Genomic DNA, 25896 nt, shown 5'->3' on the forward strand with positions numbered 1-25896 from the left:
TCGTACAATATTCTGGTCACGAGACATAATCACATACTTAGTCTTTTCGGGATTTACTTCCAACCCTATCGCTTTACTTGCTTCAAGTAGAATTTCCGTGTTTTCCATAATCGTTTGTGGATTTTCTCCTAACATATTCACGTCATCCGCATAGACAAGAAGCTGATGTAACCCGTTCAATTCCAAACCCTCTGTGTTATCCTTGAACTTTCCTAATGGTATATTCTAGAGCGTGTTTATTATTGAACGTAATTATAAAAAAAAGAGCTTACTCATACTGCAGTGTCTGTATCTAAAGCCAGTAACATCACAGCCCAGCCATAAGTTAGGCCTAAGTGTTAACATTAAAATGCCCTTGATTTTGTTCACCCTAACCCCATCCTAAAGACTGCTGAAGTATTTCGCCTTTAAAGTCTTGTTACATTCAGTTCCTCGACTCAATTAAGTTTAAAATTCAATTATTTCACTATTTACTACATCTCTCACACTCTGTTGCTAGGTTACCATTTAAATGCGTAGGCGTACGTCTTCACTGAACAATCTTTAATTTAAAACTAAATTATCCCGACAAAATGAAACGGATTTTGTAGCCTATTCAATGAATATTGTATGAAGTGGAACCTTTTCTTGTCCTATTTCTGAAACAGTAATTTCGCGTTACTGTACTGTTGAATACGTGGTATTTTAAAATCCTGGATACTTACTGAAGAAAATTAAATAGTGACAGGTGCTTCCAACTGCAATAGCAAGTTTTCAATTTTCTTAGGAATAATATAGATAGGCCTATAAGCAGTTTTAACCCTCCAGTAGTCGCGCGGCATACATTTGTAATACACTGCTGTATATTACGTCATCACATCTCAGCTTTGAATGCTGAAAGCATGAAGTTTTCAGTATTTTCCTGTTACAGTTCAGCACTGATATCTGGACTATTTGGAAGTAAATGTGACTTTTTTCTGTATAGAGATATACAGGGATATCATTTTATTTTTACTAACATTTCTAGTATTAACCTGGCTATACCTTTGAATTAACGGAAACACTGTTTGCTACCCCCTTCCACGACTGGAGTTCGATGATACTGGCGTAAAATACAAACATATCACTTTAATAGGTATAGGAGGGAAGAAAAGTACTTCCTCCATTTACATAAAGTTGGAAATATCGCGATTTTGAGTTTGGTAATTTTCATTAGGTTTCTCTTTAATCAAAATACAGTACAGTATTAACAATAAGTGTGTTCACTCACGAACTGAGCTGTCAATTCGGACGTATTCATTATGCAGTGTACATTACACTGTCTACAGCACATTAGCGTATAATATAGAGAATGAACTTAAATTGAAAAATAATCATAATATGGATATTTGAAAATTTTTTAAAATGGTGGCCGTCCATTTCGATTTCAGTGCATATTATCGCACTATAGACTATTGTACCTAATTCCAATTACCAGTTTCGTCCTTCGTACTAGTAACTCATGTTGAAATAATTTTGTATCTGCTCTATAAAAGAGTACCTTACGTGCTGTAAATTCACTCTTCACTTCTACCCGATCCGAAAAGATAAAATTACTTAGACATGCTATTTACTGTCCGTCCAAATGGTTTTGTGGCAGGGTCATAAAAAGGAGGGAAATCACGTGACAATTAACGAGGCCCTTTTATTTAAGTTATTTTAAACAGTTGTGTAATATTATGTAGACGTCCAATTCCTAACAGAAATTAATGTTTTCCTAAAAGAGCCAAGACATCCCAGCTTAGCTCTTAGAGGGGCTAGCAGAAGCTGGTGGGGGAAACCGGGATGCGACATAGGCAAACGGACGACAGTACCTGTGCGAAAATATGATTCAATATTGAAAGCTCTTTCGTCACTTGAAAACGCGAACATGTTTCTGGAACGTACTATACTCACTAACTCAGTACTGTTTGTGTTTACCATGACCGTAAGGCGACTTTGACTGTATACGCTTGGTTCCGTGTTGAGAACGGTTTGAAGTTTTTACTAGTAGACTGGGTGGGAGTGAAGCACATTCAAAAACTCAGGTACAATAAAAATTGAAGTAAAAATAAAATGATGACCCTGTATATGATTTTAACGTGGATTACAAATGTTATTCTCGCGAGTGATAACGCCAATATTTTTAACAGGAGAGAATAGGTACAAGAGCATATTTCAGATTTCATTAGACTTTTGAGTTAGTATAACTTGATTGGCGCTTTTTTGTTTGACTTTTCTTGAATTTGCTTGTGGTTGGAATGAATGTTGTTAAATAATTAAACTGCTTTAAGCTTAAGTTGAGTTGGAAACTTGCTGCATTATTCACGATGATGAGTTCAGTCTCACCTTACTAATGAAGGTTTTGTTTTCAAGGCAAGTAACCGTCTATGTTAACACGAGTATGTTTACGAAAATTAAAAGACAGTCCCCGCTTGTCAGAGAGACAACAGGTGATGCTACTGATGAATTTTAATATGACAGTAGGTCTGCTTGCCCGAACTGACGCTTCTATTTTATTCGTTTCGGTAACCTCATGTTTTCATTATCTTTTTAGATAAACTGAGAAAGACGAGAAAAACTTAAGTCGAAATCTACATTCAGTCACTTACCGTAGATTGAGAAATGAGCAACAAATTATTTTGAAACAGGAGTGTACGCAAGAGGGTTACCGAGTTTGAAACCTTCCCTTGAAGTTTTTGAAAAAAAAAAAAGACATTTAGATTCAGTATTTTTTTTATCCATAATAATTTTTCCTTATCTAATTTTTCAGTGTCAGAGTAACAAAATCTACGTCGACTTAAGGTATAGTCTTCCTGCATCTCCTTTATATTTATAATCCCCGTGCTTGGCGCTGCGGCATGTTCGAATATTACAACAATGCTATCTTTATTATAGAGAGACCTACCGTCTAGACCATACTTGCACAAACAGCGCTCAACGAGCGCGCGCGCTGCTTGGGAGCGGGAGAGCCGTGTTTACCGCTCGCCGAAACGGAGAGGAAGATACGTCAGAATGACATAGACTTGCTATAGGTAGAGGAGAGGAAAACGACCACTCAGCTATCTAGTGGAGTGCAGTGTGTAGGCCTATTTTCAGTAACTGTTTCACGTTGCTTACCTACTGCTACAGTACAGTATGGAAGAATCTAAAAGACGGAACATAACATTTAACGATTTACAGCTCGAACTTATTGATCTTCAATGTGACCTAAGGGCTAAAGATCGTTTGAATAATACTACTAGCCTGGTTGAGTTTTACACGACTAAACATTAACAATAATATTCATGTCTACACAGGCTGGCTGTGAAAATGATTGCTATGTTTGGCTCAACATTTATATTTGTGAGCAACTGTTTTCTATAATGAACTTTAATAAAGGCAGAAATCGAACATCTGTAACTGATGTTTCATTATGATCAGAAGGCTATTGTTCCTTTCAGTTGCCAACAGCATAAAACCTCGTTTTGATGTACTGATAAATAAAAATATAACAAAATGATATTGTACATTTAAGTAGCTATAGAATTTCTATTATTTCTGTAAAATAAATATTTCTTTATTAATTAATAATAGTCCAAGATAGTTTTGCAAACACTGAACGGGAATTCATTACTTCCTTTTGTGTCTATTTTGTACGAGATCACCCCTTCTTCCAGTCCACCCTTATACAGTGTGCAGCTAATATCTGCATTCCGCTCATGAGCTGTGAGCCAGGTCTAGACCGACCTTGTAATAAAACGAAGCTGACACACTATGAAATTTGACTTGTTGTAAAACATATTGAAAAGAATGTTTTGGCAGTTATGCAGTGCAGATGTTGTTAAATATTGTGCATTGTCGATTTTAACTCATTTTAATAGCAATATTCACCTTTCGTTAGAGTTCTGACTTCATTGTGCAACGTTTGTTTAACGTTTTGTGCTCAGTCGGCAGACTCGCTGGCCTGCTGAACCGGAGCTGCGCTCGGCCTTGGGTTGGATCCCCCGTTTGGTCTCATTGATTGGTTTCTTCCGAGGTTTTCCCCATCCGTGGACTGATGCCGGATGGTCTATGGCGAGTCCTCGACCTCACTTTTCATTTCACCCCCGTTTGGTCTGATTACCTGGTTGGATTTTTTCCGAGGTTTTCCCCAACTATAAGTCAAATTCCAGGTAATCTTTTGGCGAATCCTTGGGCCTCAACTCATCCTCACTACAGCTCGCCAAAAAAATTGTAGAAAATTAGCCTATAGAAAATTGCAAAAATGTAAAAATCGTAAAAAATTGTAAAAAAATTTGTAAAAATTGTAATTGTAATTCTGTAAAATTTTGACTTGTTCCACAACTTAAAGCTTCATTGCTAATGTAAGATCTATGGAATACAATACATGAAATGAAATGTGCATTTGACAGTTCATGTTTTAAATATAACTTCACATTATCGTTCCGGGTTCTTTGATATGTCTAAGCGACCGCAAAGCTCAATTTTACAATTTTTAGCAAAACGTCGTGTAGTGATTCTCGCGAGGTTTGTGAAAATTTCACAATGTCAAATATTTCTTCGCAGCCGCAATGTGAATATGTTGTCGCGAACGTCTTTGCAGGAAATAGTTTCACATCCGCCGTGAAAACTCAACTGCTGACAGTAATAATAATTCAAATTCAAGTTTCAAATTTTCAAATTTATTCACAATTTGTATTTGAAATGGTACATATTATGAATAGAAACCCGAAATGAGCATATGCTCGTGCTCGGGTTCAGTCCAGTAGTCTACATAAATTTTAGAGATCAATAATGATGTTGATGATAGAAATAATAATAATAATAATAATAATAATAATAATAATAATAATAATAATAATAATAATAATAATAATAGACCACCTCTGTGGTGTAAGGGTCAGCATGCTGGTCTCTTTCGCTGAGGACCCGGGTTCGATTCCCGGACGGGTTGAATTTCCTGGTTGAGGTTTTTCAGGTTTTTTTCTGAACCTTAAGGCAAATGCCAGGAAATTCGGGCTACAACACCCCTGAATATCACCGGCCTCATTCATCACCGAAATCATAATCATAACAAATCAGTAATACATATAAAGTCGCAATCTAGTTCACAACAATAGAACCAGTCTCAACAATAGTACACAGGCCTTCGGATTTCAACCAAAAGATTAACTCACGGTATGACCAAATATGTTAAGACGAGTATAAATAACAGCGAGGAAAAAAAATAATTGTAATAAAACAAAAATATTTACAATAATAAAATAAATACCTGGACGAATAAAATACAATATAAAACCACTTAGCGAGAGTTAACAGAACTTAAATAAGCATATAATAACCAGGAAAAAAAATGACGAACTCGAAAATCAACAGAAAAGTTCGTTGTATCGCAGACAACAGGAACCGCCGTATTGACATTGTGTTATGCATTATCGGTAGAAGGGGGGAGCCGAAGGTCTACGTAACTGCCGTTCTCTTCGAATCTTCTCATACAAAGATGGGAAAATGCTGAAAAACAAAATGTCTACGAGTCAAACTGTTCATTATTACCAGGATAAATACAAATAATACTGAAATATATTAATCAAGTTAAAAAAATAATAATAATAATACACAAAATTTAAATTATCGATAATGTATAAATTGTAAACAATTTTAATAATAACCTCCGCTCTTGACAAAATTCTGCGTACGCCACTGTTTTGAAATATATTTCGTAATTACAACGTTTTGAGGACTGAGTACAGAAGTTTTATTGCTGAAGTTCAGTGGTTTTTATCAATATTAGCCGAATTCGTGGCAAAATGAAAGAACTAATGACAAACAAATAAAAAATGACGAATAAAAGAATAGTCAAGAACGTAGTTGTGTACAGCTTCATGGGAGGAAGAAAGATGAATATAAGGGCATTGGTTAGTCAGTATGATTAAGTCAGCTGTAGCTGCTCTCTCTCTCTCTCTCTCTCTCTCTCTCTCTCTCTCTCTCTCTCTCTCTTCGCTTGAAGGCAAACATTCCGAACACAGGATTCAGAGATATAAAATGTTGAATATTACATTTTTCTCTATTGAAAAAGCAATATTATGCTGTACACTGGTATAGGCATGATAAATGAACTGGAAGAATCATATGTATGCCGAATACGACTTGTAGAATACAGGTCTACTCAAATTAGCCAGAGAGTTATATTAGTGAAGATGAAATGAGAATAAGAATAAATATCTCGTAATTTGTCAGTGCAATGTGGAACTTTCCAGAAGTATTCAATAGTAAAACAAATCTACAAAAGTAGAGATAAATCAACTAGGTATTGCTAATTGAAGCGTTGCGTTGGGCCGAATAACGGTCTATGTTACAATTTTTCAAAATCGAATTTTTAATGGAATATTGCTCTGTATAGTCTTACAAAGCTGACACAAAAATTGTTTTTCAATATCTGTATCAGAGGTACTTCTACACGAGTTACAACCATGAACTTCTTGTTTGGAACAACGGTTTATGTCACTAGTCACTTCTAGCTTATCCAGTTGTTTACATCGTATCGGGAGTTATTGCACGGGAGTTTGTTCTCTTTACGAATACTGGGTACTTGAACTCTGTGTATCAGGTTGGGGTTGATCTATTACGTAAAATGGACGACTGCAAGACAGTGACGATTTCTGGTGTAGTAGATATTGACCAGCTAAATAAATCTAAAAAAAAAAAAAGGATCCAGACAAATTAATATTAATAAGTGGAAAGATGTGTCACGAAAGTCGCTGAGGTATTAGTGGTCTTGAGTATACAACAAGGAAGTCCAAGTCGCAAGTTAGTGCTCAGGTGTAATGTCTACAAATTAATTAAACGCACAGAGAATGCTGAATTTGAAGTTATATACAGACTTAATCCACAAACGATTAGGAAAAATACGGGAATTTTACTTGAAGCAAGTAAAGAAATAGATTTGGAAGTAAATCCCGAAAAGACAAAGTATATGATTATGTCTCGTGACGAGAATATTGTACGAAATGGAAATATAAAAATTGGAAATTTATCCTTTGAAGAGGTGGAAAAATTGAAATATCTTGGAGCAACAGTAACAAATATAAATGATACTCGGGAGGAAATTAAACACAGAATAAATATGGGTAATGCCTGTTATTATTCGGTTGAGAAGCTTTTATCATCCAGTCTGTTGTCAAAAAATCTGAAAGTTGGAATTTATGAAACAGTTACATTAAGCTTACCGGTTGTTCTTTATGGTTGTGAAACTTGAACTCTCACTTTGAGAGAGGAACAGAGATTAAGAGTGTTTGAGAATAAGTGCTTAGGAAAATATTTGGGGCTACAGGAGAATGGAGAAAGTTACACAACACAGAACTGCACGCATTGTATTTTTCACCTGACATAATTAGGAACATTGAATCCAGACGTTTGAGATGGGCAGGGCATGTAGCACGTATGGGCGAATCCAGAAATGCATATAGAGTGTTAGTTGGGAGGCCGGAGGGAAAAAGACCTTTGGGCAGGCCGAGACGTAGATGGGAAGATAATATTAAAATGGATTTGATGGAGGTGGGATATGATGATAGAGATTGGATTATTCTTGCTCAGGACAGGGACCAATAGCGGGCTTATGTGAGGGCGGCAATGAGCCTCCGGGTTCCTTAAAAGTAAGTGAGTGAGTGAGTAAGTATACAGACTTAATTTATCATTTCCACCAAATTACGAATGTGTCTTATTTTCTGTTCTACTGTATTAATTACAATGGTGAGTTTATTTAGAAACTCTCACAATTAAAACTCTCAATACTAAGAGAAAGAAGCGTTCACAGCTGTGGAGTAACTGTTAACATGCCTGACCGTGTACTGAGAGGGCCCGGGTTCTAATCCTGATTGGGGTAAGTTACCTGGCTGAGATTTCTTCCGGGGTTTTCCTCTGGCCAATGCAGGGTAACTTTCAGTGGTGGACCCAGGACTCAATTCGCAGTCATTATCACCTTCATTCATCTCATTCAGACGCTGGGTAACCATAGCCGCAACATTGATACTGATGGAACAATAGAATTTTCTATTGTAACAGAAGATATAGGCATGCAGAAATCCAGAATAAATTGTACCTAAGATGTAGTATCGGTGGAGACCGACAACAGAAAAAGAAATACAAATGATTACAAATCTCTGCTTGAAGAAAGGAAAGGTAGAAGAATAATTATTAAGAGAAAGAAAATGGAGGAAGGAGAAATAAGAAAGCAAGCCCACTAGTACAAACTGTTATTGTAAGCTTATATATATTTTTAAATCTTGAAGCATCTCTGCAGAATGTGTACAATGTAAAGCTTCTGATTCTCACATATTCCTTCTTTGAGATCATTCTAATAAGTTATTACATTTCCGGAAAACAATTTGTTACTTCCATGAATAATTATAAATATAACTGCATATAACATTAAAATGATTATTATAAAAATCAATAAAATTTATACAAGACTTAACTTTCTACGATGAAAGATTAATGGAACGGAGAAAAATTCTCTCCGGCGCCGGGATTTGTACCCGGGTTTTCAGCTCTACGTGCTGATGCTTTATCCACTAAGCCACACCGGATACGCACCCCGACGTCGGACAGAATCGTCTCAATTTAAGTTGCAACTCTTGGGTTCCCTCTAGTGTCCGCCCTCTGCACTACGTCATAATGTCTATGAACGTAGGACTGAAGTCCACACATGTGCTGAGGTGCACTCGTTATGAGTGGCTAGTTGGCCGGGCGGCCACTAGAGGGATCCCTAGAGTTGGAACTTAAACTCAGACGATTCTGTCCGACACCGGGGTGGGTATCCGGTGTGGCTTAGTGGATAAAGCATCAGCACGTAGAGCTGAAAATCCGGGTTCAAATCCCGGCGCCGGAGAGAATTTTTCTCCGTTCCATTACTCTTTCATCGTATGATGACGCAGAATATCTGCATGGAAATATCATATGTACTTTGGTACATTAAAATAATATACTTAACTTTCTTCCAAACAAAAAGGCGGACACAAATATCTAACCATCTTGTGATTCAAGGAATGTCTGTTAAACAATAGTAAACGTTCAATTATCTTCCAGTTCAGTCACTTTCATTTTCATTAAAACATAAATATTATTGATAAAATTTGAATAAAATCAAAAGTTAAAATAAGAAGTTATTCGCGTCCATTGAAATATGCGTTGACTACAGCCTTGAAGTATGTTCCGAGAAAGAGCGGTGTTATATTTTTATTAAGAGCAGTGAATCTCTGCTTAGCTACAAGATCTCGTGAATTAGATTATATAAAAGCTGTCTTTAAAACTACGTATAGTAATTTAATAAAATTTCAACTATGTGTTGATAAAAATATCTAAATAAGGTAAACAATTATGAAAAACTATCGAAAAAGATCCTTACATTTAAGGATCCCATCTCGCGAGAAATTGACTATGAGTAGCAGTTTGGATGTTAGTTCCATTGGGATGCTCCCTCAGTACTAATTTCTTTTAAAGACCGAGTGAATTCGAAGGCCATATTAGGTAGATTAGAAATGTTAAAATATAAGTTTTATTCTAAATGTACAGTAGTGGTAAAAAAAACCGGACCGACCCTTGTAGCTGATTTCAGAGCCTTGTTCACTTCAGAGCACGATAGACTGGTAACTAAGACTTTCGTGGTTCGAATCCTGCCTGGGAAGGAAACTTTTTTTTGTTCCTTATTCAAATTTATTCCCAATACTTTTCGATTGCAGCGATATTTTACTACTTAATTAACTTATTATTCCCAGAACATGAATTTTACCAGCAATCGAAAAGTAGTGGGAATAAATTTGAATAACGAACAAAAAAAAAAAAAGTTTTCTTCCCAGGCAGGATTCGAACCACGAATATCTTAGTTACTAGTCTATCGTGCTCTGGAGTGAACAAGGCTCTGAAATCAGCTACAAGGGTCGGTCCGGTTTTTTTTTGCCACTATTGTATATTTTCTTGAGACCTATGCCATATCTCCTTTCAGAATACTTCGAACAATCATAAATAAATAATTTTTACGGTTATTTAATGACGCTGTATCAACTACATGATGACTAATATCAAAACAAGTTCTTATATAAATTTTGGCCGCTCGAACACAAATACGAAGACTTCCTAGAAAGTAAGTTTCCCTAGGGCCGTTTACGGAAAGAAAAAACATTTTCATGGAAAGATTTATTGTAACAGAAACAGCAACTGTCGAGATATTTTTAACATATTCCTCACCCGAATTGAGACATTTCTCATACTATAGGATCTACAGAGGGATACATTGGCTCCGATCCCGGGCGGCAGGCTTCTACGACACAGGGATAGAAAAGTTGATCCCATGGTATGACAAATGCCTCATTTCCGGTGGGGAATATGTTGAAAAATAGTTCAACAATATCTGCATCTGTTCTAATAAATTTTTCCATGAAATTGTGTTTCCTTTCTGTAAACTTCCCCAGGGAAACTTACTTTCTGGGAGGCCCTCGTAATTGCGCTCGAGTGGCCAGAATTTGTATAAGCACTTGTTTTGGCATTATTAACATGTTTGAATAAAAAAATGACTTTTTTATTTGCCTCCATAAGAATGTTTGCTTGTTAGCTGAAATTGGCGGTAGGTTTCGCAATGGAATTTTCTTATATTCGCCTTACATTTAAAAGAAACGTCATTCCATCGGGGTTCGAAAACGATTTTGGTCATTACCTTCGAGCTATGTCGATGACAAATGAAGCCGATAAAATAATTAGGAAAAACTCTTACTCTATCAGGAAAGAGTAACGAATAAAAGAGATAGGCCCAGTTTCTTCAATCTTTGTTAAAGTGCACCTAACATAGCGTTAATTAACTGTAAGTTAAAAGTATGAATTGCTATTAAAAATATTGCGTTTCTTCAACTTTACATTTCACATTTTAACATTCTGTTTGTTAACTCTGTGTTAGGACCAGAGATTCTAGAGTTTAACCATAACCTATAACCAAGTACAGGCTCACTTCTGTTTTCTGAACTCTTGACAATTGCGATTCTCGCTTGTTTCCGTTGTTTGATTCAGAGAGGATAGAAGTCTTTCTATTCTCTCAGGTTTTAATTTCTGCTTCTTTCCTCGTCTGTATCACAATAGCGTGGAGCGGCATATTGGTATTGCTGTTATGAAATGGAAAACATTGGAACAAAAAGAAATCGTGGGACTAATTTCTCTTCGTTCGAAAGAAATCTTCTGCTGGAAATTATTTCCCAGTTTAAACCAATTAATGAGAATAAATAATACAAAATCGGATCTAAGTTGAAAGCGAAAAATGAGGCTTGGCAGAAAATAGCGTATATCTTTGTATGAACTTCTGTTCTGTCAAATCACAGAAATCATCCGCTCTGTTTATGCATTCATGGATATCATTTTCTAAATAATCAAGATATAAAAGTTCAGCATCTAACGCACCAGCCATATTGGATACTTCTATGCTAACAGAGAGTTAAATGATTTAACTGCATGAAATTAGGCAGTTAAATTAACATTGGTTTTACCAGCCTGTTAGTACTAACAGTAGTTGAAGAAATGCTTCAACTGTTAAGTTTACAGTTAAAATGGAATAACACACTGTTATAATTTAACAAAGGTCGAAGAAACCGCGCCATAGAAAGATAGTGTTAACGTTATCAGGCATATTTTGATATCATTGTTAAGAACAGTAGCATCAAATGTAGTTTGTGTCTTTTCCATGGTTTATTTTTTGTATACCGTATGTAAGTTTTTTCAATAAAATTGTAGTATTGCGGGGGGCAATCCAATCACCTTGCAATATACTCCATCTGTTTGTATTGTATTGTTTACTGAAGAGCCTCGACCGTGACCAGTTTGAGATTATAACATTGACACGGATGGATCAATAGAATTTTCTATTGTGACAGAACATAAAGGCATGCAAAAATCCGGAATAAATTGTATCTCAGATGTAGCATCCATGTAGACCGACAACGGGAAAGAAAAAAAGAAATACGAAGGATTACAAATCTCTGCGTGAAGAGAGGAAAGAGAGAAGAATAATCATTAAGAGAAAAGAGAAATAAGAAAGCAAGTTCACTCCTACAAACTGTTATTATAAGTATCCATTGTATGTATTTTTTTAAGTCTCGAAACAGCTTTACAGAACGTGCATAACGTAAAGCTTCTTATTTCCACATTTTCCTTTTTTGAGATCTTCCTAATAAGTTAGTACATTACCGGAAAATAATTATAATAGCTACTTCCATGAATAATTTGATGATGTAAAAGGGGGGTGAAGTGATTTTTTTGTGTAAATGGAGTTTCATTCCCTACGTGAATACACAAGTTAAATTCTACAAGTGTGTGTTCAAAAAAACAATATAATACTAGCACTTGATGTGTTTTACTTGTGTAGAAAATTATTTGCAACAAAGGTCCGAAGTTTAATTTTCAGTTATGTCCGGAGAGAGACTGGAGCGCAGTGGACGAGAACAGCGAGGGACAGGCAGGCATGGAAAAGACTGGAAGAAATTACGAACACTATGTAAACTGTGTATAGTTGTCTATTGTTTATATAGTTATTTTTGTGTGTGTCAGTTTGATCAGTTTGACTCCATGTATAGTTGGTATAGTTCATGTATTTAGTTAGTATAATTTTTGTGTTCAGTTGTATGGTTTTGTGTGTTTTAGTTTGGATAGTTTGACTCCGTATGTAGTTGATATAGTTCATGTATTTAGTTAGTATAATTTTTGTGTTCAGTTGTATGGTTTTGTGTGTTTTAGTTTGGATAGTTTGACTCCGTGTGTAGTTGGTATAGTTCATGTATTTAGTTAGTATAATTTTTGTGTTCAGTTGTATGGTTTTGTGTGTTTTAGTTTGGATAGTTTGACTCCGTGTGTAGTTGGTATAGTTCATGTATTTAGTTAGTATAATTTTTGTGTTCAGTTGTATGGTTTTGTGTGTTTTAGTTTGGATAGTTTGACTCCGTGTGTAGTTGGTATAGTTCAGGTATTTAGTTAGTATAATTTTTGTGTTCAGTTGTATGGTTTTGTGTGTTTTAGTTTGGATAGTTTGACTCCGTGTGTAGTTGGTACAGTTCATGTATTTAGTTAGTATAATTTTTGTGTTCAGTTGTATGGTTTTGTGTGTTTTAGTTTGGATAGTTTGACTCCGTGTGTAGTTGGTATAGTTCATGTATTTAGTTAGTAAAATTTTTGTGTTCAGTTGTATGGTTTTGTGTGTTTTAGTTTGGATAGTTTGACTCCGTGTGTAGTTGGTACAGTTCATGTATTTAGTTAGTATAATTTTTGTGTTCAGTTGTATGGTTTTGTGTGTTTTAGTTTGGATAGTTTGACTCCGTGTGTAATTAGTATAGTTCATGTATTTAGTTAGTATAATTTTTGTGTTCAGTTGTATGGTTTTGTGTGTTTTAGTTTGGATAGTTTGACTCCGTGTGTAGTTGGTATAGTTCATGTATTTAGTTAGTATAATTTTTGTTTTCAGTTGTATGGTTTTGTGTGTTTTAGTTTGGATAGTTTGATTCCGTGTGTAGTTGGTACAGTTCATGTATTTAGTTAGTATAATTTTTGTGTTCAATTGTATGGTTTTGTGTGTTTTAGTTTGGATAGTTTGACTCCGTGTGTAGTTGGTACAGTTCATGTATTTAGTTAGTATAATTTTTGTGTTCAGTTGTATGGTTTTGTGTGTTTTAGTTTGGATAGTTTGATTCCGTGTATAGTTGGTATAGTTCATGTATTTAGTTAGTATAATTTTTGTGTTCAGTTGTATGGTTTTGTGTGTTTTAGTTTGGATAGTTTGACTCCGTGTGTAGTTGGTACAGTTCATGTATTTAGTTAGTATAATTTTTGTGTTCAGTTGTATGGTTTTGTGTGTTTTAGTTTGGATAGTTTGACTCCGTGTGTAGTTGGTATAGTTAATGTATTTAGTTAGTATAATTTTTGTGTTCAATTGTATGGTTTTGTGTGTTTTAGTTTGGATAGTTTGACTCCGTGTGTAGTTGGTATAGTTCATGTATTTAGTTAGTATAATTTTTGTGTTAAATTGTATGGTTTTGTGTGTTTTAGTTTGGATAGTTTGACTCCGTGTGTAGTTGATATAGTTCATGTATTTAGTTAGTATAATTTTTGTGTTCAATTGTATGGTTTTGTGTGTTTTAGTTTGGATAGTTTGACTCCGTGTGTAGTTGATACAGTTCATGTATTTAGTTAGTATAATTTTTGTGTTCAGTTGTATGGTTTTGTGTGTTTTAGTTTGGATAGTTTGACTCCGTATGTAGTTGGTATAGTTCATGTATTTAGTTAGTATAATTTTTGTGTTCAGTTGTATGGTTTTGTGTGTTTTAGTTTGGATAGTTTGACTCCGTATGTAGTTGGTATAGTTCATGTATTTAGTTAGTATAATTTTTGTGTTCAGTTGTATGGTTTTGTGTGTTTTAGTTTGGATAGTTTGACTCCGTGTGTAGTTGGTACAGTTCATGTATTTAGTTAGTATAATTTTTGTGTTCAGTTGTATGGTTTTGTGTGTTTTAGTTTGGATAGTTTGACTCCGTGTGTAGTTGGTATAGTTCATGTATTTAGTTAGTATAATTTTTTGTGTTCAGTTGTATGGTTTTGTGTGTTTTAGTTTGGATAGTTTGACTCCGTGTGTAGTTGATACAGTTCATGTATTTAGTTAGTATAATTTTTGTGTTCAGTTGTATGGTTTTGTGTGTTTTAGTTTGGATTGTTTGACTCCGTGTGTAGTTGGTATAGTTCATGTATTTAGTTAGTATAATTTTTGTGTTCAGTTGTATGGTTTTGTGTGTTTTAGTTTGGATAGTTTGACTCCGTGTGTAGTTGGTATAGTTCAGGTATTTAGTTAGTATAATTTTTGTGTTCAATTGTATGGTTTTGTGTGTTTTAGTTTGGATAGTTTGACTCCGTGCGTAGTTGGTATAGTTCATGTATTTAGTTAGTATAATTTTTGTGTTCAATTGTATGGTTTTGTGTGTTTTAGTTTGGATAGTTTGACTCCGTGTGTAGTTGGTATAGTTCAGGTATTTAGTTAGTATAATTTTTGTGTTCAATTGTATGGTTTTGTGTGTTTTAGTTTGGATAGTTTGACTCCGTGTGTAGTTGGTATAGTTCATGTATTTAGTTAGTATAATTTTTGTGTTCAATTGTATGGTTTTGTGTGTTTTAGTTTGGATAGTTTGACTCCGTGTGTAGTTGGTATAGTTCATGTATTTAGTTAGTATAATTTTTGTGTTCAATTGTATGGTATTGTGTGTTTTAGATTGGATAGTTTGACTCCGTGTGTAGTTGGTATAGTTCATGTATTTAGTTAGTATAATTTTTGTGTTCAGTTGTATGGTTTTGTGTGTTTTAGTTTGGATAGTTTGACTCCGTGTGTAGTTGGTACAGTTCATGTATTTAGTTAGTATAATTTTTGTGTTCAGTTGTATGGTTTTGTGTGTTTTAGTTTGGATAGTTTGACTCCGTGTGTAGTTGATATAGTTCATGTATTTAGTTAGTATAATTTTTGTGTTCAGTTGTATGGTTTTGTGTGTTTTAGTTTGGATAGTTTGACTCCGTGTGTAGTTGGTATAGTTCATGTATTTAGTTAGTATAATTTTTGTGTTCAGTTGTATGGTTTTGTGTGTTTTAGTTTGGATAGTTTGACTCCGTGTGTAGTTGGTATAGTTCATGTATTTAGTTAGTATAATTTTTGTCTTCAATTGTATCGTTTTTGTGCGTTTAGTTTAGATAGTATGGGTGTTTAGGCTGTACAATTTATGTGTGCAATTGGTATTTAGTTTGTGTGTGAGTTAAGATTATGTATGTGTTCAGTCTGTGCAATTTTTTTCTTTTTCTTTTATCGTGTGTTTAGTGTGGACAGTTGTGTTCGGATTATAATTTATGTGTTCAGTTCGCATATTTTTTTGTGGATGTTTAGTTTGCATAATTTATGTGTTTAGTCTGTATTGTTTTTCGTGTTAAGTTAGTATAATTTGTTTATGTGTTTAGTTTGTAAGTGTATAGTGTAAGCTCTCTTGGACTGGCTCCCCAAGTGTAGTAGACCTTCAGCTCACCCTACACTCTCCTGTAGGAGGCCGTTGCCCTTATGGGATTTCAGGCTTTTCGTATTCGTATTTCAAACCCATTTTTATGACTTATCTCCCTTTACCCAAACACCATCGAATTATTATAAATCAACTTCATGTAAGTTAACATTAAAATGATTACGAAATCAATAAAAATTATACAAAACTTATCTTGTTCCAAACATACAAGGCAATCAGAATCACATTAACGATTTTTCATCAGTAGAACCGTGTGCTAATAACATAAAAAATTAGAATTTAATATGCATTATGTATTCTAGAGTCTGTAGACCTATTGATCAGCTTTTTTGTATCCGACAGACATTGGAGAAAAAATGGGAGTATAAGGGTACAGTACATCAGTTATTTATAGATTTCAAAAAGGCGTATGACTCGGTTAAGAGAGAAGTTTTATATAATATTCTTATTGAATTTGGTATTCCCAAGAAACTAGTTCGATTAATTAAAATGTGTCTTAGTGAAACTTACAGCAGAGTCCGTATAGGCCAGTTTCTATCTGATGCTTTTCCAATTCACTCCGTGCTAAAGCAGGGAGATGCACTATCACCTTTACTTTTTAACTTCGCTCTAGAATATGCCATTAGAAAAGTTCAGGATAACACAGAGGGTTTGAAATTGAACGGGTTACATCAGCTGCTTGTCTATGCGGATGACGTGAATATGTTAGGAGAAAATCCACAAACGATTAGGGAAAACGCGGAAATTCTAGTTGAAGCAAGTAAAGCGATAGGGATGGAAGTAAATCCAGAAAATACTAAGTATATGATTATGTCTCGTGACCAGAATATTGTACGAAATGGAACTAAAAAATTGGAGATTTATCCTTCGAAGGGGTGGAAAAATTAAAATATCTTGGAGCAACAGTAACAAATATAAATGACACTCGGGAGGAAATTAAACGCAGAATAAATATGGGAAATGCCTGTTATTATTCCGTTGAGAAGCTTTTGTCATCTAGTCTGCTGTCAAAAAATCTGAAAGTTAGAATTTATAAAACAGTTATACTGTATTACCGGTTGTTCTGTATGGCTGTGAAACTTGGACTCTCACTCTGAGAGAGGAACAAAGATTAACGGTATTTGAGAATAAGGTTCTTAGGAAAATATTTGGGGCTAAGAGGGATGAAGTTACAGGAGAATGGAGAAAGTTACACAACGCAGAGCTGCACGCATTGTATACTTCACCTGGCATAATTAGGAACATAAAATCCAGACGTTTGAGATGGGCAGGACATGTAGCACGTATGGGCGAATCCAGAAATGCATGTAGAGTGTTAGTTGGGAGGCCGGAGGAAAAAAGACCTTTGGGGAGGCCGAGACGTAGGTGGGAAGATAATATTAAAATGGATTTGAGGGAGGTGGGATATGATGGTAGAGACTGGATTAATCTTGCTCAGAATAGGGACCAATGGCGGGCTTATGTGAGGGCGGCAATGAACCTCCGGGTTCCTTAAAAGCCAGTCAGTAAGTAAGTAAGTAGACCTAAGTAAAGAATTGTAGTAAGCCTACATTAGAATATGCTTATTAGGCTTACTTTAAGTAACATTAGCTATAATAATTTTGGGACCTGGAAATTTAATATTATGTGTATCTGTGAAATAGTTAATTACTGCATCTTCTTCACAATCTTGAACGTTTAAGTTATTAATTATATTTATACAGAAATCATTAAACCAATTTGAAATGGAATTTTGATCCTCTACTTTATAATAATTGATTTTAATAAAGATAATATTTTAATTCTGTGACTATCGACTAGATTCATTTTAATAATGTCCTAAGTAGAATTAATTTTATCTGAGTTTTGTATTTTTTAAATTTGTCTCATAGACATTATTATTATTATTATTATTATTATTATTATTATTATTATTATTATTATTATTATTATTATTATCTGCTTCGAACCATCATTTTGTATTTCACTATCATAGAAACCATAAGAAAGCGCATTAATAATGATGAAATTCTTATCTGTTAACTGCAATTAAACTTGTCTTATATTTAGTTGTATGGACAAAATTTTAAGTGGACTTTAGAAGAAATGGACGAAAAAACGTGGACCAAAGAAAACAGATAAAATATTTGTGAACCTATTATATTAATATAATGGTTGAGTGGAAGAGAAGGCCTCACGCTCTTAACTCTGCCAGAAAAAATAAAGCATTATTATTATTATTATTATTATTATTATTATTATTATTATTATTATTGTTATTATTATTAATGGACAATATCGAAAATGAATGAATCCTTTATGGACAAAAAATTGTGGACGAAATGTCCATGTACCAAATGAAGACGGACTGTATACTGTAGACCAGCGTTTCTCAAACTTTTTTGAAGTGGGGACCACTTTTTAAAGTCAGAACAGTTCTGCGGACCACCTTACTCTTGTTCCCTTCGAAAGCAAATTTATCATTTTCGTAGCATATTTTAATACCAGTATACTTATATTTTAAAATTGATTTAAGGTTGGGTACTTTGGTCCTCTGTTATGAATTCGGGTGGTCTCTGGCTGGGTTACAGGCGCGGCGCCAGATGTGCAGGGAAAATATGTCGAGAAACACCACGTGTATAGTGCTTTAAATCCCTCTTTTGTTGCTGAGAATAGAGTGGGAAGTTGATAGACGGGTAGGATAATAAATTTCATAAAATGCAGTACTGAGAGAAAACGTGAAATTCGATTGCCATGTCTCATTTCCAAACTCCGAGATTTTAAGCTATAGTGTGATATGCAGTTCGTTTGAATTTTATTTATTCTTCTGTCTTTTTTGAAGGATCACAAGGGGAGACCTCGAGGACCACAGGTGGTCCGCGGACCGTAGTTTGAGAAACGCTGCTGTAGACAATATAAAGTGGACAAACTGACTTGGAATGGTTTAACATATAATAGTTTAATTTCAACATTATTAGCGGATGTAACACGCAGACAAAACTTTTTTATCGACTGAAGTTGGTTTATCCAGCAATCTTGTACCAATAACATTGCATGTTTGAAAATAAAATACCATGTTTATAGGGATACCACTGTGGTCTAGTGGCTAGAGCGCTGGATTTATAATTCTGTGAACCCGGGTTTGATATCGGCGAACCCCCGATTTATAAGTTGTGCTGAGCAAGCCCGTAGTCCAGATAACACAGGGGTTTTCTCCGGGAGCTCCGAATCCTCTGTGGCATCCCAACAAATCTCTATCGTCATCTCATCTCATCGCGAGTGTAGCGTAGACCAGCCTCTTATGGCGCACCCTGGGCAACGACTATATCGGTAAATTAGTCTACATAACTGGTTTCATATGCGTGAATTACGAACAGTCAAGTACCTACCCGCCAGTAATAAAGAAAATCTCTCTCCATTTTTACACATGTCTGTAGATTTAAGTTGTTTGCATAATTTTCCTTGGAATTCATATCTGTTGATCTAACAACTAAATGGTTAGTGACCTCTTCAAAATATAATTCCTCAAATTATTAATATTTTTATGCTCGACCATGCCGAAATGTAGTAATTATACACCTCGTAGCAGCCCTTTAATGGACCTCATTAAAGTACAACTATTCATTAAAGTTCAGGTGTTCCATCAAACAGAAAATACCATTGTAGCAATGTGAAAGCGCAAGTATCGATTATTCTCGGATATGCAATCGAAAGACAACTAGTTCTGTTACTATATTAATTAGCGTTAATTGTAAATAATATTCAAATAAATTCAATTTGTCATCTCGTTTTTCAATGTTTAATTCAATTTCAAGGTTATATCAAGATTAATGTTTATTTTACTCTCTAGATTATATCAAGGTCAATGTCGACATTTGTTTCTTGGAAAAAATCAATACTTTTGCGTCTGCGCACATCTCACAATTTACGAGGTATTGCACAAGGTCAGTTCCGCTTCTCAGTCAGATAAGAATAGCATGTATACTTATGAATGATTTAAAGTTAGAAATATGGTCGAGCATAAAAAGTCGTATGAAACTTGACTATAATGGTAATTAAGAAGCTCGTATGAAAATTATGAAACTCGCTTGCGCTCGTTTCATAAACATACTCGCGTCTTAATTACTACCATTAAAGGCTCGTTGCATAATGTCCTAATTTAGGTGGGCCCACTGCAACTTTCACTTGTAATGGATGGCAATAAATACAGCTTAAATTTTGTGCCAATAAAGCAGTAGCCGCTATCAATTTTTCCTCCTCGACAGACCCTTGTGTCTGTTATCAATGACCACAGCTTTTTATTAGTGATAACATAATCTACAAAGGACTTGGTACCGATAGCTTACCATGTTTATTTTGAAAATAGTCATGAGAATATAAATTCATTAGTTTTTTTTAGCTCATTATAAATAGAGAGTCCCAATTTAAGTGGATTTACTTAATTTTCCATCCTGCCTAGGACTCGCGTTACGGAATGCTCGCTGGTTCGAGTCCTCATGGGGAAAGAAATTTTCTCATGAAATTTCGGCCAGTGTATGGGACCGGTGCCCACCCAGCATCGTGATGCACTTGGGGAGCTACAATAGGTAGCGAAATCCGGTTGCGAATGCCAGGTACAACGGCTAGGAGGTCATCGTGCTAACCCACACGATACCTCAGTTCTGGTTGGACGATCGTCCACCTCTGCTTCGGCATGTGGGCGTTAGGCCAGCAGCCGGCTGGTCGGTCTAGGCCCTTCACGGGGTGTAGCGCCGCGGATTATTATTATTAGTTAACTAGCCGTACCCGTGCGCTCCGCTGCACCTGTTAGAAATAAATATAAAGTAATTACATAATTAAAATAGGACGTTTGATCCACGTAACATTCCTGTTTGATAGAAGGATAAATCGTTTAATATGTTACTTAATTTAAATTGCATTTAAATAATTAAAATGCGGTCATTTTGGCCCAGAGAGCAATCATTTTGTGCAATGACAATTCCTTTAACGTGTTTCTTAATTGTTATTACCTGCAACCATAGTTTAATGAAGATTGACATATCATTTAGTTTTAATGTGTATACTTTATGTTACTTGCTTATGTTTCAGAAGTTACTGTAATAACATTGTAGAATTATGCCCATCTAGAGAAACTACATTTTCCAATGGTGAAATAATAATTAAACAATTAATTAGCTTCCGATATTACTTCATACAAACACAGAAACATTCTCTGTAGGCTATGTTTAATAGCTTCCGATTGTTGTTGTCCAAGGCCCCTTATAGACGAAGTCATTTATTTTTATTTCAGTACAGCGCCTTAGATGGCGTTGTTATTGTAATTTTAGAACTCATTTATCTCATTAAATATCAGTCCTATCAAACTCTTGTACAGAATAAGACTTATCGGAAATTATTTTTAAAGAAACTTTTGTTATATAATAGTTTTGATGAAAATCAATAATAAGCGAGATATTTCGATTTATTTAATTCAGGTCCCCTTATAACTTCCCTTTTAAATAAAGTATTTTGAATGCCATATAGCCTAAAATCTAAGTTACAACGAACTTAATTTATATTCCAATTTTAATATAAATCGGTTCAGCCATTATCTCATGTAAAGGTAACAAACATCCAGACAGACAGACAAAAATTTCAAAAAAGCGATTTTCGGTTTCAGGATGGTTAATTATACATGTTAACACCAATTATTTTTGGAAAATCGAAAATTACCAGAAAAAAATTGGCTACAGATTTATTATTAGTATAGATTTTTCACCATTATTTCACCATAGTGTCCCCTTTAACTGGAACTACAACTTATCGAACCGTTTTGTTTTAAGTTCCGAAGTTGGGCGATATTTATAAAAGATGTGTGGACTAGGAAAATGCTTGTTTTCATACGCGTCAAATAAAATCAATAACCCAAGGGAAGAGAATGTGCCCTGATGAGACCGTTTGCTGTTATACAATGCTGCATGGTAAACAACGAACACATTCAACACGTCAGACATTACAAGCGTGAATATAAGACTGATGAGATTCATTGCAGAGACACAATGCGTGTCGTAGATATAACGAACACATTCAATAAATCAAGTTGAGTGTGGAGATGGGACTACTGAAGGGACCGCTCTGGAAGCTCCGTTCTCAGGGATTTGAAAGGGGGGAATTAAAAAGCACGTTTTTGTGAAACATGTTTTATTAATTTTTACGATATGCGTTATATCGGGTAACACAATACAGTAGACAAAGGAGGAACTGAATTTATACAAAATAAATGTAAGTTATATGTATTCTACCTTTTTAACTTGTAGGCCTAGTAGAAATCCAGGATAACAGAGAGGGTTTGGAATTGAACGGGTTACATCAGCTGCTTGTCTATGCGGATGACGTGAATATGTTAGGAGAATATCCACAAACGATTAGGGAAAACACGGAAATTTTACTGGAAGCAAGTAAAGAGATAGGTTTGGAAGTAAATCCCGAAAAGACTAAGTATATGATTATGTCTCGTGACCAGAATATTGTACGAAATGGAAATATAAAAATTGGAAATTTATCTTTTGAAGAGGTGAAGAAGTTCAAATATCTGGGAGCAACAGTAACAAATTGATACTCGGGAGGAAATTAAACACAGAATAAATATGGGAAATGCCTATTATTATTCCGTTGAGAAGCTTTTATCATCCAGTTTGCTGTCAAAAAATCTGAAAGTTAGAATTTATAAAACAGTTATATTACCGGTTGTTCTTTATGGTCGTGAAACTTGGACTCTCACTTTGAGAGAGGAACATAGGTTAAGGTTGTTTGAGAATAAGGTACTTAGGAAAATATTAGGGGCTAAGAGGGATGAAGCTACAGAAGAATGGAGAAAGTTACACAACACAGAACTGTATTCTTCACCTGACATAATTAGGAACATTAAATCCAGACGTTTGAGATGGACAGGGCATGTAGCACGTATGGGTGAATCCAGAAATGCATATAGAGTGTTAGTTGGGAAGCCAGAGGGAAAAAGACCTTTGGGGAGACCGAGACGTAGATGGAAGATAATATTAAAATGGATTTGAGGGAGGTGGGATATGATGATAGAGAATGGATTAATCTTGCTCAGGATAGGGACCAATGGCGGGCTTATGTGAGGGCGGCAATGAACCTCCGTGTTCCTTAAAAGCCAGTAAGTAAGTAAGTATGTATTTTTAATAAGGCAAGATCAATCGGTCGTTATTCCTACATATAATTTCTAAGATATGTAGAATGGTGAACGTTCTTATTGCTGTGAATGTAGCTTTGGTGGCAGGAAATACGGTTTAGATTTTAAAAAATCCCTTATGGGGAGATGTGGGCCCAAACTCACCAAAAATCATATTTTCTAAAAACTAGTCTGAAAAATATTACATAGTGTTGGAAAAAATTTTTCGACCCAAATGTTTTACTAAATGGGTTTATTGAGAATCAAGAAGAGCCATAGAGGAGTTCTAGAAAAAGGATTGGGGAGGGAACTGAACTAGAAAATAATTGTAAAAATTATTTTTCTTCGGGATTTATAATAATCATTGATTTATCAATTCTTTCGTGTGCTATAAACAATGCCTGTTGTTGTTTTTGTTCTTGTGGTTCACAAGAGGTAAAACAATAATTAATCATGTGGCATGCATATTTAAACTTCACGACTTGTTACCCGCAATTCCCAATTTTCAATAAAGAAGGAACATTTTCTCAGAAACTATTTGAGATAAAGTAATGAAATTTTGCACACTCCTTTATTATTGCATAACGAAAATTTCCCTGGAGAAAGTTTGTTTTTAGGTGGATATTTAAGGAACTTTACTTTGGCAAAGCAATGATATTAAAACAAAATACTACTACATATTTGAAAATTTATTATGGAAAAACCAATTGAAGTTTTAAAATTCTGTCCAAGGGATTTATTACATGTAATGCAAAGAAAATGTGTACAAAATTTCAGAACCATATCATTAATAGAAAAAATGTTCCTTATATTTTGTGATATCAGGTTAGGTTAGGTGGGTTCGTAATTAGGCTTCCTTAGATGGTAAGGTATTATTTACATTTAGATAGATAGATTTATTGAGTAATATTATACATACAGATGTTACATTATCATAATTATATCTTAAATCCAATACACGGGTCTTCTGACCGTACGTGCTTTGTACCTAAAACAAGTCCTACTTTGTAGGTTTCACCCCCCTCACCTATAGTTAGATCCAACCACTCTCCAAAAGAACACACAGATTAAAATAAAAATGGTACAAACAAAACACATTGTATAATATATCCTAACCTAAACAGGCATAAAAGTGTGTAGGCTAATTGAGTATCCCTTCGTCAGTTCGCATCACAAACTTCAACAGCTGAAGTTCTAATGTCTCGCCTTCAAGAGGATCAATCCAGTCTTTTGTTCCCATTCTCTATTCCCCATGAGGTCAAGACATGCAAGCGATCTCCTATTCTGACTTAGCATAGAAGGTGGTAGATATTTTTTCCGCATATGTTCCAATTCGACTCACACTGTAATAAAATGTGTCAAGGAGTCCTTGACAAAGGACAAAGGCGCTCTCCTTCGTTCACAATTTTATTACCCTTCCATGCCCCCAATCTTAGCCACGCTAAACTTGCTCTTCAAGTATCACAATAGAGCCAGTCATTAAAAATACCTGTACCAAATTTCAGATAGATAGCTAAAAAATTGTGGGATCAGTGGTTAATTACATATAACAGTGTATTTGAGACTACTGTTTAAACTGAGAAACCCTTCACTTCCTTCAGAAATGTCTACAGCACGGAAGATGTCTCCATTCTTTGTACTAAAATCTCTGATTCTTCTTCTCCATATTCGTATATGTACTATGAATTCGTTTTCATTCATTTATGCGTTCACAGACTGGCTTATATATATATTTTTTTTATAACTGCCTCCCATTGGAGGTAGCCCTGAAGGACTCAGTATACTCTCCTACATGAATTTTACAATATTAAATGTTTCTGTGAGGTCCGACAAATACTTCATTAAAGTTAGTCTGCCCCTGAGGTAGAAGAAAGATCTAGAGTGTACAAGTCTGTGAAATCAATTTAAAATGATGTCAACACTGTCATGCTGTAATATTCTTGTGGCGACTAAACTTCGACATTGCTTCGTTATTCCTGCTTCTTATTTAATCTTGGAACATTGACAGCGACATGACAATCTCCTTTAATAAGAAAAATTCACTGGCCGACTCTCTCACGTTACTAGCTCTTTATGGAGTTTTGTGCAAGGAGTACAGCTTCAGCCACATGCAGATCTTCTAGCTGAAGAAGCACACTCAGAAATACAAAAATAGCATGACATGCCGAAAGGATTTGTAACAAATTTCGAATTGATAATGTTTAATTATTCGTATAGAAATATTAGCTGAAATGAATCTTCACTTTTTAAATTGCCAAAGTATACTAATCTGAGTTTTTTTGTAGCCAGAATCACTGCCGTCTCTATTTTATGTGGGCAGTTCTTTTTTTTCTTACAAAAAATATGTATTGTCAAATCAAAAAGAAGAACTTATATTACAGACTAACATCTCATTTCACAGTTAAAATTAGCCACATGTAATTTTACACCAGACTTTGATTAGTTAACCAATGACCAATTTTTAAAATAACTGTTCCATTTTTGTTTGTTATACTTTATCATTTATTATTTCACGAAGTTTGTGAAAAGAGAAAGCTAAAATAAAAATGAAAACAAAATATCAAAAATAATTCGGTGTTGAACGTTGCACTTCTAAGTTTACAGTCCGACACTGTACATTACAACACTAAAGTAAAGGGAAGAGAACCCATCCTCCTTTCAATTTTTAATTTGAGTGCTGAGCTTATTGGGTTCTGT

General features: G+C 34.8%; 1 protein-coding gene across 2 annotated transcripts in view; it reads left to right on the forward strand.

The window, feature by feature from the left end:
- Positions 1-25896, forward strand: part of LOC138706270 (fibroblast growth factor receptor 2) — a 526650-nt gene that overhangs the window by 104006 nt on the left and 396748 nt on the right. The gene's annotated exons all lie outside the window — the stretch shown is intronic.

This window comes from Periplaneta americana, chromosome 1, assembly GCF_040183065.1.
Source record: "Periplaneta americana isolate PAMFEO1 chromosome 1, P.americana_PAMFEO1_priV1, whole genome shotgun sequence".
Classification (NCBI taxonomy): Eukaryota; Metazoa; Arthropoda; class Insecta; order Blattodea; family Blattidae; genus Periplaneta; species Periplaneta americana.